The sequence below is a fragment of the Poecile atricapillus genome, chromosome Z, assembly GCF_030490865.1.
Source record: "Poecile atricapillus isolate bPoeAtr1 chromosome Z, bPoeAtr1.hap1, whole genome shotgun sequence".
Classification (NCBI taxonomy): domain Eukaryota; kingdom Metazoa; phylum Chordata; class Aves; order Passeriformes; family Paridae; genus Poecile; species Poecile atricapillus.
The window spans coordinates 93,827,557-93,846,246 of NC_081289.1; the positions used below are offsets into that span (position 1 = coordinate 93,827,557).

At 39.2% G+C, this 18,690-nt stretch overlaps 1 long non-coding RNA gene across 1 annotated transcript; it reads right to left on the reverse strand.

Moving 5' to 3' along the window:
- Window positions 1-7,393: 7,393 nt before the first annotated feature.
- On the reverse strand, window positions 7,394-14,478 carry LOC131573769 (uncharacterized). Its single transcript, XR_009276239.1, has 3 exons — window positions 14,372-14,478; window positions 12,533-12,608; window positions 7,394-7,465 (listed from the first exon to the last, which is right to left on the reverse strand). It is a non-coding gene; the product is annotated as an uncharacterized LOC131573769 (long non-coding RNA).
- Between the last annotated feature and the right edge of the window lie 4,212 nt (window positions 14,479-18,690).

Here is an 18,690-nt window from a genome sequence, read left to right on the forward strand (position 1 = left end):
GAGGAGTTTCAGAGTCTTGGCTGGAGCCTCTTATTACCTCCTGTGCACCATTGTGGTAGTGACTGGCACCTGCTGCTCTTCAGCCTCCAGCAACCCCACATCAGAGGAGTCCTCTGAGGCACCAGGCAAGATGGACAGATGCCTAATTTCCTTTGCCTCCAAGCCACCTACACCAAAGGCCAGTTTACAATTTTTGATCCTTAAAATTCCCTCTCCTGGGACAATCTATGCCAAGGATTCCTCTGAGCCAGTGACAATGGGTTGCTTTTGCCACTCACTCCCAATCAGGCTGACTCCAGACTCCCATAAAGTCAGCTGTTTGGATGCCCCTGTCACTCCAGAAATACAAGTGGGTTCTGTCCCTGCATAGCCTGAAGGCATTAGGGTACACTGTGCATTGCACCAGTGTCTACAAAAGCTTTGTATTCCTGTGGGGCTGTTGTGCTAGGCCACCCGATCCACACAGTCCAGTAAACCTGGTTGTTCCTTTGCTCCACCTGGCTGAAGGCAAAGCCCTTCTAAACCCTGGTCAAAGTATTCATTATTTGCTTCTTGTCAATACAAACCAGAAGTCTTTCTTTATTAAGATCAGAAATAAGGCCAGCCTTTCCTGTCCATTTGGGAACTGCACGCTGGAAACCAGAGCAGCAATTTTCCTTGAAGAGCACTGTTTTGTGATTGGTTTTCCCTGCAACTCATGTACCCATGCCTCTAGGGTCAAAGTAGATTTTCCATTTCCCTTCATCACGTCCTCTCTATGGTCATGTAGGAAAATTCATAGAGTGGCCCATGGTGTGTACCCACTGTATCCTTTCTCTTGAGCAGAGCAATGCTTACTCCTAATTCATAAGATACTGAACCCTACAAATGGAGAGTACCTCCTCTTCAAACTGTGGGAACTCCTGGGACAGTTTCTCCACAGGCAACACGCAGGCCTGGAGGGAGGAAGAGAGACTTTCCTTGTACTGACAGAGTTATCCAGCCACTTCAATCCACCTTTTGTCCCTCTTTCCAAATCATTACTGCCAATGAGTTTGCATAACACAATGCTCCACTCCTTTCAAATGTACCCCACACAGGTAGTGTACAGGACTTCATATGGATAATTGTTCATTGTCTATGTCATCATAAATCACCCCCAGCACTGCTAACTCCCTCAGGTACTAAATACCACTCTCCACAGTGAACCATTTACCTGGGCAACATAAAACATCTTCCCAGACAGAAGATACCATGGCTTATTTACAGGGACATGACATCAGAAGAATAATCACTAAATATCCAGTTCAGGGTAATTTTCGCATGCTCAGCTGAATTACACAGGCTTGTAGGTATGCACTGCTTGAGACATAGGGGAATGGAGCATTTTAGCGTTTTGTGGTTAAATATTTGGTAATCCATGCAGACCATGGTTAATATTTAAAGTTTAAACCAAACCACTAAAGCAATTCACTGGTCATCAGACTGCAGAATTCTAGGTCAAATGACCTGAATGTGCTTAACTTTAAAGGTATGAAGATAAGAGTGACAGCAACTGCAAGCTAGCTGGGAATAATGTGGTTCAGAAATACAGTGCTGGTAAAGCCCAAGAACTTTTTCAAATCCAAATTTTATTGCCTGAAGACATCCCTACTCCTTTAAAAAAAAAAAAAAAAGGGAAAAAAAAATTTCCTCATACATACATACAACAGCGGAGACTTCCATTTTATCAAGACTATGATTGTTTATTGAGACACAGAAGTTTCAAGCATCATAATCCCTGATAACTAAGCACATACCTAAGCACTTTTCTGGTCCAGAGACTAAATGAGATTTGAGACCTTCATTCAGTTCTTTTCTTGTGTAGCATTACACATCAATACTAATGGCATAACGGTCTGATATGAATCAAGAGATAATTTGGTTTTTGAAGAATCATCTATCCAAAAAGAAAACCCCGTCACAACCTGTTTATATTAATTAATATTTAAAAGCCATCTATGAGGACTGCCTGGTTTAATAAATACTGGAGTTAGCTCCAAATGGAAAATATATTCACAAGAACTAAGCAGATTCTTTTCTCTTACTTGGGTTGACTGTCAATTTTTATAAAGTATCTAAAAAGTGGACACAGACCAAAGCAGAGGAGTGTACATTTTTGGAGGGAAGACTGAACTGGTATCCTGAGACCAGGAGCAGCCAGATGCCATGCAATCCTCTGTGAATCTGGGCATTCAGCTTATCACAGCTTGCTCAGGGTAAACCACTTGAGGAAGAAATAGGCCTAAAACCAGAGCATCTCTGCCTGTTCCCACATTTCTTTATGAAGAAAAAAAGAAAGTACAAAAGCAGGGAAAATGTTTCCTAATGGGCCTGTAACTGTCATAAGCAGTTCCCCATCCCTCATCTATGCTTGTAAAAATAAATAACAGTGAGCTACATTTTGATGTCTTTTCTAGAATAAGGCATCATTTTACATATCACGAAATTAGTCCTCTGACTACTTGGTGATAAATCTGATTTTAAATTAGAGCATCTTAACTATATTTCATTACCTTTGGCATTGAAACTGGCCATCTATGAGTAATGCACCTTTCTTTCTGAGCAGATGATTTGGGATATAATGACTAACTGGTTCCTGATGACTTCTTGGAAGCTGAGTTAGTGGAAAGCATGTTTATTTATAGGTTATTAGCAAAAGAATTCTCAGAGAAGAGGAAGTACAGTGCTGAAGTGGTCTGCCCTTGTAAGAATGGTGTTGCTCTCTCTGATGTTCAAACACTCCGTACATCCACCCTTTGTAGAGAGTAACTTTTAATTAAAGAAAAAGAAAAATAATAAGAGACAAGACATCATGTTGTGAAAAGCCAGATGCATCTCATTCTACCTGTAGTGACAGTACCCACTGTCCCTATGATAAAGGAAAACAGAGTAGGCACCTCTTAATACACTTTCTTCATTCTCCATGCCTTCTAGACTTCCTAAAACACACAGCAGTGCCAAGTTCATGGCCATGCAGTGCTGCAAGTGTTTGCATGGGGCCACCAAGAGAGATGTAGCCAAACAGCAGGGTATTGAGATCTAGTTTCCAGCATTCCTGGAAATATACACTGGCTGCATTGTGTATTGCCTAATGGAGCTCAGCCAGCCTTGTCCAGACTCCTCTCTTTGCCAAGAAGTTGCATTTAGATGTTAAATTGTTTATACACCTTTTTGAATGACTCCACTTGGCATGTAGAGACTGAAGTGTCTCTCCTGACTGTTTTGAAGGGAAACGGATAGGACTTTATGCTATTATTTCACATAGTAACTCCACTTTGCTGTTTTACCAATTTCTCGTTTACTTCTAAGGTTGCAGGTTCAGGTGGTGTCACCAAAAACATACACAATGCATCCAAGATGAGATTAATGGCATGATATCTTTCAAATGGTGGGAAATAGAAAATTAGAAACACCTTTCAGTTCAGGAGGAAAACAACTGCAAAGTTGTTAAATGAACTTTTTAAAATATCATTTAATGATACTTTTTTAAAACTCCTGACTTGAAATAAGTAACTAGAATGTCTTCCTTTCAATTGTTTAGGTGATTTCAAAAATATTTGTGTCTGCACACTAAGGGTGTGGATAGTACTTCTCAAACAATTTCCCTAGGGAGGGTGTTTTGGAAATCTTACATTTAGGAACCCTCTCCCCTTCAGCTGAAGAGCAGATTTGAACAGGTGTTCTAAGAAAAAATATTGAAATTAAAACCTGAATTTTCCCATGAGCCTTGATGTCTGGTAGGCTACATGTAAGGGACTTGATGAAAGACAATTCTAACTCTTATGTGTTGGTGCAACTTTCTCCTTTTCTGTTTTCTTAATTTGTTATTGTAGGAATATATTAAATCAGAAGTGGTACTACAGAGACAGTGCCTCTGATACAGTAATGCAATCAGTGTAAAGGGAGATGGGGCAGAGCCAGAACATAGACTGCAGTCATATCACTTTAGCAGTAGCTTTCACTTCAGGAATGAAGTCCTGGTTTTGGATGTGATAGAGTTAATTTTCTTCACAGTATCTTCACAGTAGCTGGTATGGGACTATGTTTTGGATTTGTGCTGAAAACAGTGTTGATAATATCGGGATGTTTTTGTTATCGCTGAGCAGCGCTTACACGGAGCCAAGGCCTTTGCTGCCTCTTTTATCACCCTCACAGCAAGTAAGATGGGGGCACACAAGAAATTGGGAGGCAACCAACTGGGACTGCTGACCCCAATAGACCCAAAGGGTATCCCGTACTCTATGGCATCAGCATATAAAGCCAGGGGCAGAAGAAGGACTGTAAAGATGTTTGGAGTCATGGTGTTTGTCTGCCCAAGTAGTTGTGTAACAAGGTCCTGCTCCCCTGGAGATGGCTGAACCCCCATCTACTCATGGAAATCAGTCATGCTTTGCTTGTGTGCACAGCTTCTGCTTTCCCTATTAAACTATGTGTTATCTCAACCCAAAAATTTTCCTCACTTTTCCCGCTGGTGCTGGAGTGAGCAAGTGGCTGTGTGCTACTTAGTTAGTCACTGGCTGGGGTTAAACCATGACATCCCCAAAACTACAACTACTTAATGAAAAGACAGTTATCAACTTGTACACATGGATGGGGCCTACAATCTGACAGCTCACTGCTGCCCAAGGGACCATGGTTGCATGTGGGCATTTGCATGCATGTTGTTTGTAGCCATTCTGCAGGGATATCCTTGCCCATGGCCATTATACAGGCATATCCAGTAGAGTACCCTTTGTTAAGTGGATATCACCATTTACTTGCCTCAATAGATGAAGCTGTTAAAGGATGATGTTTCATATGCAAATGTTTCAGGATGTGCATCTCTGTGTCTCTGATGGGGTGCAAATCACATATTTTGCCCTTGACCATTTTTGCAATGTCTGTGCGCTGCAGCTCTGAATGTCCTACATGTAGCTGTTTCTCGCAGTCTGAAGGGCTGCTCAGGCATTAATCTCCTCGTGGGTGGTCTAGCACACACACAGGGAGTCTGCTGGGTATTTCGTGGCCCCACCCATGCAGCCGCCACCGCATTATTCAGCCTTAGGCTGGAGGGCAAATCACGGTGTCTGGTGCCAGAGTAACGGGGCTTAAAATTGTGAACAAATCTTAAAAGAGTTTAGAGAACATTTCATATGCAATGTAAAACAGAGGCTAAGGAATAGAGAAAATAATTTAATTTCAGGTATCTGGAACTTCTTAGCAAGAACTGAGTTACAGAAAAACAAAGCGCTTCTCATTATGTGATTTGGGGAATACCTATAAACCACAGTTTTGCTGATGACTAGCCTCTCTTGCCTTTGAGAAATCTGTTTTTCCTCAGAAGGCCTCTGCCACCAAGCCCCAGTGCTTAAAGGAAGCGTTTATGTATGCACAGAAAGCTTTACAGCATTTCTCTGTGTTACCTTTCTTGCTTGCCTATGCAGCTAAGAGCTAGAGTCTTCAATTATTTTTTTATGACTGCTAAGCCGATAACATTTGCTCAAATTCATATGACACCTGCCATCTGCCATGATTGCCATCAAGTTTAATAGCTTGGTCACATTACATAAATAAATCACATTTAAAGAGTGAGGATATTTTGCTCTGACAGGTTAGAGGGGAATTTCTAAGCTCACCTACTAAAGTGTTTTCTCAAATACTGGAATTTTCTTTCCTGCCACCACAAAAGCAGATCATGTAAAGCCTATCATTTTTTTTCAGGTATGAATTTATTTATTTTTAGTAATAAAGGTCAAAGATATTCCAATTTCATGTGTCATCAAAGCCAAAATGAATGAAGGGAAATAGTCTGCTCTCTGATACAAGAAGGTAAAGAATTGACGAGAACAGAGAAAAGCAGCATAGACAAGGCTTCAGCTCACACCCTGACTGATCTGCCTTCCAAACATCTCCCATAACCACAAAGGAGAGCAGCCTGAAGTTGTTTTATGTGCTAAAAAGTCGTGGTCAGTGTACTTACATGTACTTACATGTAGATGGATGGATGGAGGGAACCAGAGAGTAAAAGAAAATCTCAGAGGGGACAACTTACATTTCTCACTGATCAAAATTGCAAATGTAGAATCACAGAATCACAGAATCACAGAATCACAGAATATGCTGAGTTAGAAGGGACACATCAGGATCATTAAGTCCCACTTGTGGCTCTTTGTATGACACCCCAGGAGTCACACACTTGAGTTCTATCATGCTGGTGCTGTAAACACTTACCTCACAAGCCCGTTCCAGTGCCCAGCCAGACTCTAGGTGAAGAAATTTTACACAGTTGTTTGCTGATTTCTTGTTAGCTTTCACATAAAAAGTATAGGATATTTTTATCAGCTGTTTAAGAGCCACTAATCACTGCAAATTAAGCAAAATAAGATTAATTATTAAAGTTGAAAGATGGAAGAGCTCCATTAGGCTATCTCAAATGGCCAGAGCTCATCCTGCCAGTACATTTCCAGAATTGTCTCCAATAGTTATAAATGACCAGACAATGGGATTACGTCTGTTCTACAAGTCGCTCCAGAATACACAGACATAACACCACCAACAACATAGACACAGTGGCAGTACAATACCAAGCATGCTGACAAGTTGGAAGAAAACTGTCATCAAAAAAGTGTCATCATTAGAGAGGGGTTGAGGCCCATCTCAGGACATGGGTGAGCTATAGGAAAGAGCCATTGCTTTGGCCTCTGTAGAGTATGACAAGAAATATTCTCACCTAATTTCTACTTCATAATGCAGATAGCAATGAGAGTGATTAGGAATCAAGAGGACTCACATCCAGCAGAGTATTTCACTCCCTGATTTTTATCACCAGAATTTTTGTATTATCTGCACAGTGCACAGCTTGGCCAACCTGCACGTCAAGGGCTGACCGTAGTACACAAAACTCAAGCTGAAAAAAAAACTGACAGTGAAGCTTACTTGGAGGTTACCTTGTGTGGTATGTAACAGTGCTGGATGGGTCAAGATATAGCTAATCCTTTTGTTTCTGGAAGATTAACAACCCATTGGTCAAAAGTTTCAGGGAATGCCATGTCCAGATTTTGTTCATCATGTTTGGACACAGCAAAATTTCTCTTTCAGTTTGCCTTGCCCCATCTCCCTTTACACTGATTGCATTAGCATATCAGAGGTACCGTCTCTGAAGCACCACTTCTGATTTAATATATTCCTACAATAACAAATTAAGTCTAAGTCTGTCTAAGGGGAGGACAATGGCAACATTGGTTTTGTCAGTAGAAACAACAGCAACTTCAAAAAGACCACATTCTCACATGGACTAGAAATTCAACAGCTTCAAGATGTTCCTGTTGTGCAATGGGATGTACTTGTGTGCATTTTAGATTTTTTTCTTGGAGTTTACACTGCAAATCCTCACCTGCAAAATGTAAATTGCTTTCCTATTCCTTCTCAGGACCAGTGTGGTTGTCATCTTACCAGTAACAGGAAACTGTGGGAAGGCAGTAGAGAAGTCAGAATTTAGATGATTTTGTCTGCATCTACATGGGCAGGTTACCATTAGAGACAGTTAAATCCCCAAGAAGGCAACAAACTCAGTCTGAAAGTAGCAACTTGAGAACAGGCAGCTCTCCATGTGGTTAGAATTAGTCTCAAAGAGAGTATTCAAAACTTGCACTACCTTCAAAAATGAAGACAAAGTAAAAGGATTGGTTTTTTCCTTTACAGTTCCCTCATGGGGAACCCACTGAGGGGTTTACGCTGTAAAATAAGCCCAGGTACAGGTACAGGGTACCTCAGGTACAGGGTTTATCCGTGAGGCTGAAGATACATTCATTTTACACTTTCCAACATTCCCTTTTGTGAACTTTGCAGTGCACTCTCTCCACTTTTTTCCTATTTTTTTTTTTCTTCACAGTGGAGTTCATAGTTTATTGACCTGTATCATAGAAGCAGCTCAAGCTGTAGGGTTTTTTATCCAGACACTTTGGAGCACACTGTTTGGAAAGGGTCCTTGTCTTTATTTAATTTCATTTTATTTCATTCCAACCCTTTATTCCTTAATATAACTTTGAACTTGGGGGAGTTGTTGAGGAAGAGAAGAAAGGGGAGTGTTTTTGTCAATTCAATTAAGGTGCTCCTTGTTACCAGGACCCAGAATAGTGCTGCTCTGCATTACAGCCACACAGATTTCATTTGAAACTAAACACAGGACCAGAGCTTCTCATGTCATTTGCAAATGAAAACCAGGTGTTTCCAAGTCAGAAGTGCCATGAAAACACTGTATCCTATTTTTTCTAGAAAGGTTAAAAAGCTACAAACATCAGAAGAAAATTATCTTGCTGATCAGTCTTTGAAACAAAGAAAATAGAGAAACAAGGACCCTGGCTTTTATACTTTGTAAATCAGGGTTTGGGAGTAATCTCTGTCTGCTTAAAAATAAAAAAAAAATATATATACTTGCTACTTAGTATCATCCTAGTCTTAGAAGTTTGTCTAAATCTGATTTCAAGAAATAAATGGTTATAAAGCTCTTCAGGCCTAACAGTTTTTCAAGATGTTGCACTGTACAAATAATCCATATACTGGACTTCTATGCAACTGAGAGTGTGGTAAGCAAAATTCCCATATCCAGTAGGAAGAACACTGTCACTCTCTGAATAATATGAAAAAGTGACTTTCACTTATACCACTAAGTATCAGGACTCTTTAACGAGGTGTAGGGAAATAATTAAAGAACCACAACCCTTAGATGAAACTAAGAACATGCACGTGGAACATGAAGACTGAATTCTGAAAGTGAAATTGCATTCTCAAGAGTAAACAGTGTCTCCCAAATATTGCAGCATGACAACAATAAAATTGCTGTCTCCTTGATATTAAAGTGATATTTCTAGGGGCACATATACCCCTGAATGGCAATAAACACTGGTTAATCAAGAACACATTATGAAAGCAGTAAGATTAAATAACAAAGCAAAACAGAGTTTAATGTCTTTAGTAGACATTCTTTTGTGATCAAATTACTTGGAGGATAAGACTTCCTTGACATTCTATACAGTGCTGATGTTTCCGTGTCTCAGATGACATACTTAGTCTGATACACTAGAAAGTGTAATCTTGAATCCTCACAATTCATATAAAAAAATCAACAGCAACAGAATATTCAACTAAAGCTGCATGGATGTAAGTCCTTGAACATGAAACAGAAGAACAGGAAATGCTGAACAAAAGTTTCACCTTAGTATTTCCAGTCCCACAGGTTAGTGGTTACATTGTCCTCTGAATATCACTGTTTTGGGGTGGTGTTTTCCTTCTGTTTTTGTAGTTTGAAGTCAGCCTTCAGTAAGTCAAAGAGCTTTCCTTCATTGCAGTCCTATAGAAAATCGAACAATTTTAAAGGCCAGGTTGGACCTGATCTAATGGGTGGCATCCCTGCTTCTGACCAGAGGGTTGACACTAGATGATCTTTAAGGTCCTTGCCAACCCAAAGCATTCTGTGATCTGTGATTAAAGGAAGTGGAATTAATATGATTACCAAGAGAACTTTATCTTCAGCAGTCAATCAGGTATTCTTACTTTTCACTGATGCTGATTTATTCAAGTTATTCTCTTCCATTGAAGGACTGCAGCCACAGTTACGGAAATACTGAATATTTTCCACATCCAGTCAAAGGTGGATGAGAAACTGGCTAAATGGCTAAGGGATATTTACTGTGACATCATTCATCAAATAGCCATTTTTAATTAAGACAAAAGGGGCCCCTTGAAAGGATAAAAATGATGGTGTTTAGAATCAAGCTAAAGGGAGCCTCAGTGTGATGAGAACTGCTAATCAGTACATTCCTATGCAATGCCACCAGAAATTAATTTCTCTTTGAACCTTCAAAGTAACTCTGATTCACTCAGGATGTTGCTACAGGACTTTCTAGAAACACTTTATCATACAGAGACATGCAAGATAAGGTAACAAGCCTGTTTTTTGAATAAGCAGGACACATTTGCAGAAAAAAAAATCAGTATTCCTCACAATTTGAAGTAATATTTTAATATTAGGGAACAAAGACATACAAATAGTGCTCCATTTTATATTTTTTTTGCCCTTTCCTACACTTAAACTAATATTTTTAAGGTCAGATCAGTATTTTCTACACTGAAGGAAAACAAGCACTCTTGAAAATGAATAATGTTTCCTGCCACTGAAGGGCACTAAAAACATCTGCACTGATAAAGCCCTCCTAAAGAAGAAAATATATCTGCATTTTCCCTTTTCTCTTGGAAGAGGTTGCTGTTGAATTCTATTCAGCATCTAGCTTTACACAGTCATTAATATAAGGATAAAGCACTCCAGAGTTTTCTAGTATTAATTTTGTTCTGTAATTACATGGCCTTCTCCTCAGCAGCATAGTGAAAAGGCAACAACAGGAAAGCAAATAAATGTTAGGATTGATCCCGCCTCAAACAAAAAGGTAGAGACAGTACACATTTGTCCCTGCATTATTCCCCATTCTTCCCCAATTTCAGTTCTCTCTTCCCTCTTCTTTGACTAGATCCAGACTCCTCTCAAATAAATTTAGATTTAGTCCTTTCTAAAAATTCTGCTTTGGTTCACAAACAACCAATTTGTGAGCAAACATGCTGGACATTTCTCTAGAGCTTTGTAAATCAGGGTTTGGGAGTAATCTGTTTATGAATTGTCTTTGGGAGATGTCTGTGTCTTTGGGAGAGCTGTCTATGAATATTCCCTAGCTATATCCATGAAGAGAAGCACTAGAAGAATGTGATTGCTGCAAAAATGAAATGCATAAAAATTAAATTATTTTCATAACACCACCTTGGGCTGGTTTCTGGATGAGTTAGCAGAAAATTGATTATGAGGTAAAGTGAAAGCATTTTCAGTCTGCCTAAGTACTAACAACAGGCTGAATAAATTATGTACCTTGAGTAAATGTAGGCGATCTGATTCCCAGTCTAGATCCTCAGTGTTAAGATCACTTAAGCCATGTGGCACTTTTTGGGCCACACTTGAAATATTTCACTTCAGTGGATTGACACCTGCATAAACCATCTTAGTTCTTTGTTGTGGTGGGTTGTTCAGACTCATTTCTAGAAGAGCCCAGACATGTCTTTGTCCTTTAACAATTGTGGTTTGTTTGGAAAATTCTGTTTCTGTGCATCTCTGTGAGTGTCTAACCTACAACACCTAACTGCTTTAGTAGGAAAACACCTCTGGTTTTATCAGTAGGGATTAGATCACACTAGCCACACCTATGTTTCCCTCTTGCAACCATAGTAGTGCCTTAAGTCTATTTCTGTTGACAAAAGTTATTTTTCTTTGTGCATCAAGGATCAAGCATCAGTCTATAACCATGCACTGCAGGTACCAACAAACAATTATTCTTCATGCCACAGGATAAATGACTAGCTTTTACAAGCAGTCTAATGATTAGAAACTCTGCAACAAAGCCAAAAAATATTTTTTTTTAATTTGGACTTTAATACAGTCAGTTCTACCGGAGGGGAGACAGAGCTGTCATCTCTATGGATAACTTAAATTCCAATTGGTATCTTAAATTCCAAGTATAACTTTATGAATCATGTAAAAACATAATATATGTTGGAACCAAACACAATCACAGAAAGTCATCTAGTGTAAACCATGGCAGCAGTACCAACTTCAATAGTGTTTTACTTTCATGATCTACTGAACTGGTCCAACAGTGGTAGTTTTAAACACAGGCACAGGAAGGTTCAGGTCAAGAGTGATGAAAAATTCTAAGGGACTGTGGCTCTACCCTATGATATGTTGATTTATCAGAGACCTGAGACAGAGAATGAATTTTGCATTCTGGCTTCTCTTTCAGCCCCTAAAACCTGAAAAAGTGGTAAGCATTACCCTGCAGACATCTGCCCTACTTCCTGTTTACATCCTGATTTTTCTTATCCTTTTATTTTCTCCCTGAGGCAAAAAATAATCCTGCTTCTCATCTACAGCTAGCAAAGGTTTGTTCCTCACACTGAAAAGCTGTCAGCTGGCTCTGATTAATATATCAGGTAATAAGACAAGCTTTCTCACTTGTATAAATTCTCAGAATAACCTTGCCGAGTAAAAAAACCTGTTTCACCCTAAGCCAATGAGAGTTTTCTCAGTTTTAATAGGGCCAAGACAGAGTTATAAGCATCTGCTCTCCATATTTATCCCATAGCTGAAAACTAATTTTCAGTAAGCAGCAAAATCAATGTTTCTTTCCACAGAAGAGAAATAATCCATCCTATTTAAAATTACATAATATCTTGTTGTTTGGACAACAAGGACAGCAGTGTTTGCTGGCATTTTCAAGCGTGCATGCTAAAAGAGGATCTTTGTCTGAGTGGTAAGGGAAAGTTCAATACAAAAGTTGTGGCATTCCATTAGCCAGAGCAGATTTGGAAAATTCACTTTGTAATTGAGTTATACTTCCTTAACAGTCATAACAACATTAAACTAGTAGTCTCTGAGAACCCTAAAATGTTCAAAGCTTTGTAAGCCAAAATTTTCAAAAAACATTAAAATACTTACACCAGGGAGGATATTCTAAATTCAAACAGTAGATATTTAAAGATGAAGTAAAATGCAGAGAACAGATTCGCAGTTTCTGGAAATAGGAAAATCTGTAACTAAAACAGTCAGGAAGAACTTACTGCAGAGGTGATAATTCCAATAAAAAAATTATATTTGATATTTCTTTTCATACTGAGCAGTTTTGAAAATTTTTTACTGCATTACATTAACCAAGTATATCTGTTACTATTCTACAGTGAATCAGTAGAAAATTTGCCATTGGCCTCAAGGAATGAGAAATACTGTCCTTCAGAGCCATATCAAAAAACAAGCGAGATATATTAAAAAAACCAATTAAATTATTTTAAGCAAAATAATAGACTGGAATGAAATGGAATACAATGCAGTATAATAGAATTGCAGCTGGAAGAGACATAACAAAAATCATCCAGTCCAACTGCCTGACCCTTTCTGGGGTGATGAAACACTTAATCAAGTGTTAACCCAATGTCTCAAACACTAGCATGCTTGGGGCATTGAGCACTTCTCCAGGAAGCATGTTCCAGTATTTCACCCCCCTCCCAGTGAAGAAATGCTTCCTAATATGAAGTCTAAACCTCATCTGGTGAAGCTTTGAACCATTTCTACGTATTCTGTCACTGGGTATCAGGTAAAAGAGCTCAGCACTCCCTCTCTCCTTCCTCTTCTCAGGAAGCTGAAGAGAACAAAGAGATCACTCATTAGCCCCTTTTTTTCCAAACTAGTCAAAGCCAGAGGCTCTAGCTGATAGGTCACAAAATATTAATTCACATTTAGAGTTAGTTAGCTTACAATCAAATTATTTTCCTAGAAAACCATTATGCATTTTGTAGAGTAAGAGTCATTATTGGTTCAGATTAGTCACTTTATACAAACTCTTCACTTCTGTAAGCAGTGAGCTTCCATTGAAGCCTTTTATAATGAAGAAATTTTTCAAGTAATTTGACTTCAGCCTTATGAGTCAGAAAGTCACATTTCAAATTTCATGAGAAATGAGACCAGTGAGTCACATTTCAAATTTCATGAGAAATATCTTGCTATGGAATCAAATGACAAGTGAGCTTTTAATTTTAGAATCATGCTGATACAAAGTATAAAGACTTGTCTTTTCTATAAACTTCCTCAGGACTTAATGTGGCTCAAACATACTAATAGCTACAACATGGAAAATATACCACATTTTTAAGATGAAGAGTCCTCTGCTGGCCAAACACTATCCAAGCATTCACATGCTGTGCTTTTGGCTCCAGCAGTCTCACTCATTGGCAGTCAGTCGATATCAGTATCAGCAAAGACAGGTCTACAAGCAGACAGATGTAAAGATGGAACACTTTGTTCTGCACATTCAACAGCAAGTGCTCTATTTTCTCCTATATACTTGAAATAGCGTTTCTCCTGCTTCATCCTTTTCAAGAACACTAATACAAGAGAGATGACAATGGCATTTTCTGCAGCATAACAGCACCCTACTGCCTAACAGCTGTGCCTGCTAAAAATCAAATAATGCAGGTTAAAGTTTTACCACATAACTTTTTGGCAGCACAGGATCATGCTAACCAGTCTACCTACAGAAACATCTGCAGGTCTTTTTAGGTCACTCGTGACTGAAGGCTACAACAGGGTGTATGTGAGCCATCAGTCCATTTGATAAAGAGTTTGAAGAGCCATTGATCTCATCCCTTCTCTGACAGCACCCACAGGCTTACAGTGTGAAGTCTCACTCTCCACTGTTTAAATCTTTAAAGGCAGGATGGCACAGATCTGTCTGCCTCAAGCAGAGAAACTGCAACACAGGTACTGGGTACATGGACTACTTACATAGGTTACTCTTTGTGCGCAACTCTTCATCACAGCTCCACACATGGAACAATGGGGGAAAGAAAGAGAAGGCTCCTCTTCAGCTGTCAGCCAAAAGTGTGGACCTTTAGGAAAATGAGAAATAGAACTTAGCTTTTCTAGTGATATTTCTAGCTTATGATGCTCTAAGGGAGAAAAAAAGTGTTAGGCAAAACATCTGAGAAACTTTTCAGATACTTAAAATCAAACAATGTTCTGGTGGATCATGGCTTCAGTGACTGGTGAACAGACTGACTCAGCCCAAGTTACTGTGAATTTTTTGCTATGTCTGATCTTTAAACTCAAAATTTCATGCTGTTTTATGTCTACAAGTCTGCCTAATTTTTCTCACTTGCAATATTTTTTGTCTCTCAAAGAGTATTTCTTCCCAGCCTCACTGCACATCAGTGCAAGAAAGAAAAATTATACAGACAACAAAATAGTGGAGAAATGCCTTTGTCATCTTGTACTCTGTCATTCCAGCTGAGAGGAGAAACCCAGCATTGCCACATGGATGTGAGTTAAATGACACGGATTTGCCTATAATGTTTAGAATGCAGGAGGGCTAGAAGCAGGCTGAGAAAACAACAAAGGTCAAGAAATGAGATTTAAAATAACTTGCAATGAGAGAGAGTCATCCACAGGGTACTCCATCATACATTTAGTCAGGGATATAATGCATAGGATAAAGAAAAATCAATTGACAGGCCATGTGGCAGCAAGATAAATATTTAGACAAATTTTAATAAAGTCAAACAGAATAATTCTTTATATCTCACCTCACAGGCTTTAACTGTATATTCTTTCAAAGTTGCCTGCACATTTGTTGGAGGTATTTCTCCCAGTAGACATATGCACAGGTGTCAAGCACCACCATATGGTATTTGGCAATCAACCTATATAAAACCTATTATGCAGAATGATTTGTGCTTAATAAGTCTATGTTTGAATCTATGGTTTCTGCAACACATGCTACTCTAGGCCATCAAAAGCATGAAAATTCTTTACTCCTTGTTCTCAATACTTTATTTTCCCTAAAATCTTATGATTGCCTGAGATATAGCATTAGTGCTAGTAGTTTATGCAAAATAGCATGCATATGTCCCATACTGTAAAGATGAGGGAAGGTCTTTGTGGCTCCAAGATAAACCGATGACAGGTCTGTGGGTTGCAAGTGTAATGTATTATTTCATCCATCCAAGACTTTTCCCACGTGTTTATGAGTGTCCTAAGGAAAGAGGGGCTCAAACAAGCAATTTCTCATCTAGTAAAGATATCCTCGAGATGTCATCTACCCAAACTCAGGTCATCACATAGAACCTTGTGAGAAGAGCAGATGTGGAGAAAGGCAGGAGGGAGAGCACTAGGACTGGAACTCTAATGTATTTTTATTTCTCACAAGATCCTGTCCTCTAATAGTCTCAGAAATGAAAAGGGTCAAATGCCTTATCATGCATTTTACATAACATTTTGTACTGTCTGTCCTTGGGTCTTCAACTTCACTTTCACCTCTTAAGAGTCATCTTCTCTCCTTCAATCCGTTCCAATTTTTTTTCCTGCCAAGTGAAAGTCATCTACCCTTCAAATCTCTTTATTCCTTGTCAAGTTGCAAAGATATTTTTTATGTGAAGCTGGATCTCTGGCCCTACTTAATTTTCCCTCTTTCCTGGTATTATTTTCCAACAGACTCTTTCACTCATGACATACACACAGATGTTTAGCTGTTACTGCCTTGGCATTCAAAGCATCTTCCTTTCTTCTCTTAACAGCTTGGTCTCAATAGCAGGATCAGAGCCAGAAGAAACTTCCTCATCTTCCACAGGTCCAGTTGCAGTTCCAGTTGCTGGAGTCTGTTGAGGACAAAAGGATTGGTTTTGGCTAAAGGAATAGTATTAGGGCCTGGACAGGCACACTAAATTTCCTGTGACAAGATTTCCCTTAATTCTAAAGCCTTCATTCTAAAAAGGTTAACTTCCTTCTCAAGGTCACATCAGTGTTATACACATTCGACTAATTTCTGTTTTTTACATAGGCTAATGTTAGGATATGACTTAGAATTTCTTCTTTTGCAATTTCTCCTTTCAACCTTTTTTCAGGCTATGGCCTGCACTAAGGCTAAGGTCAAAGAAACTTCCTTTTGGGAACAGGTTTAGTTCTCTCTTCTTCAGTACCTTCAACTGGGCTTCCTAACACCTCCTTGTTCCCAAGCAAAGTTTAAACTGGAAGTTTATCTCAGAGTATTGGACCAAGCTGTCAATCAAAGCTGGCTTCCAAATCTGTAGTCCACCAGGAAAGAACACAAAGGAAACTTCACCAATACTTGAGTCACATGAATTATGCTATGGGTACAGGAACTGAAAAATCTTCTTTCTGAATATATTGGCCCAATATACTGTAGGATATGAAAACTTTTTAGTGTCTTGATTCTCTGCAAATGCAGAGATTATTGAGAAGGAGGTAATGAGACAAGCCAAGAGCTTTCCCATATGGTCTCCCAATGAAATCCTGCTGCTCTTTGGCCTTTAGGTGCCAGAAAGCAAATTAACTGCAAGTTTCTCTTTAAGTCTGAATTTCTTACTTTCTATCATTTGAAAGCAAACTTCAAGGTATATTTTTGAAATACTAGGAAAACAGGAAATTGTGCAGCATAAATTAAAGAGAAGAGATGAAAAGAAATGAAAATCATTTTAACTATGAGACACTTCCAGAGCCCATGGATTACCAACAGAATAACCCCTACTGGCTATATAAGCTGTGACAATAGGAGTAGACATTTTCAAGAAATGAAGCAGCCTAAAGCACAAATAGATTTGAGCTAGGACAACTTTGGTTTTACAACCACAACACCCTGTGAATTGTATAAGACAAAAGAAAAATACTTTTAAAACACTCCTTTCACATGTATAAGAATAGTTTTGAGTAATTTTGGGATTAATAAATCATTATTTATGGACAGATCCATGCAGAACTCTTGTGCTGCTGAATAATCAGGCACTCAAAGGATGAGAGCTGCCGATTTGCATTTACAACAAATACCAGGGACAGAGACCCGAGAAGTGGAAGAGAGACTGTCCATTAGGGACCTCACCCACCAGAAGAGCCTAACATGAAAGTAGAACACAGTTGCCATATATGATAATAACAGCCTGTTATTTCTTTCAGTTGACACACTTTCTTTACTTTTGTAAAGCAAATTAGCAAAAAAATGCTGCTAAAAACTGAATCATCTGGTCTTTGCACTAACCAGAATGAATGTGTTTTCCAAAGAACAGTTTGGGTTATCAGTAACAACAACATTTAAAGGGTCAACATTTGCTTATTTTTCACCAGATCAGAATCATTACCTAATTTGTTTCCACTGCCATGCTTACTAGCATGGAAACAGAGCAGTGAATTTCTGGAAGAACTTCAGTAGCCTCTGTTTGCCGCTCATGTTGCTGCTGTCTTCTTGCCTAATGGCCACAAGTTTGCTATTTCAAACATTGGGTTGTTTTTTGGTTATAATGCGAAGACTAACATTTGCATAATCTCCAAAGGACTTTTAGCATGGTTATGACTTGTGCAAATATACTTTTGGGCTGCTATTCTTCCACTTTTGAAGGACGGAAAAAAAGTTTTAATCTTCATTTCCTGTCTCACTGACCTGGTTTTGAAACAAGGATTTTGCATTTGGACAACAATCTCTATAGTTAAAGAGTTCCATTAGTTTCTGTGGACAGAAGATTGGGCTCTTAAAGCTGGTCTTGGGGTCTTTGCTGAGCCAGTGTTACTCTCTGGTTCTCAATGCCACCCCTAAGTTAAATTTTAAATGTTTTCTGGATACATTCCAGCACAAGGCTATGACTGGAGAATTAGGGATCACTATGCTGGAACAAACTGACCCTGCTGCCTCTTGCCTGGCAGTCCTCAGTGAGAGAAGCTGAAAATGAACCCAGATAGTCCCTTCCTTGTCCCACACAGAATGGGGCAGCAGCTGCTGGGTGAGTTATCTGTCATGCCTCTGACACAACATCCCAGTCCTTGCCATGGCAGTGGAATACCAGAGCAGAAAGCAGGTGGCACATTTCTGCAGGAAGCACTGGTGTCTTGGCAAGTGCATCGCAGACAGAAAGTCTGATCATCCCAAGCATGTGACCACAATTCTAGGCCCCCTGACCATCACTTAAAGAGGCTGTGCTATTCCTGCAGGTGGTCCTGGGCAACAGCTTGGAAAGCAAGTGTTCTGCCATACTGGGCCCTGGGCAGGGAGCCACTGCTGAAGATATGTTTGGTATGTAGCCCTGCTCTTGGAGATGAGATTA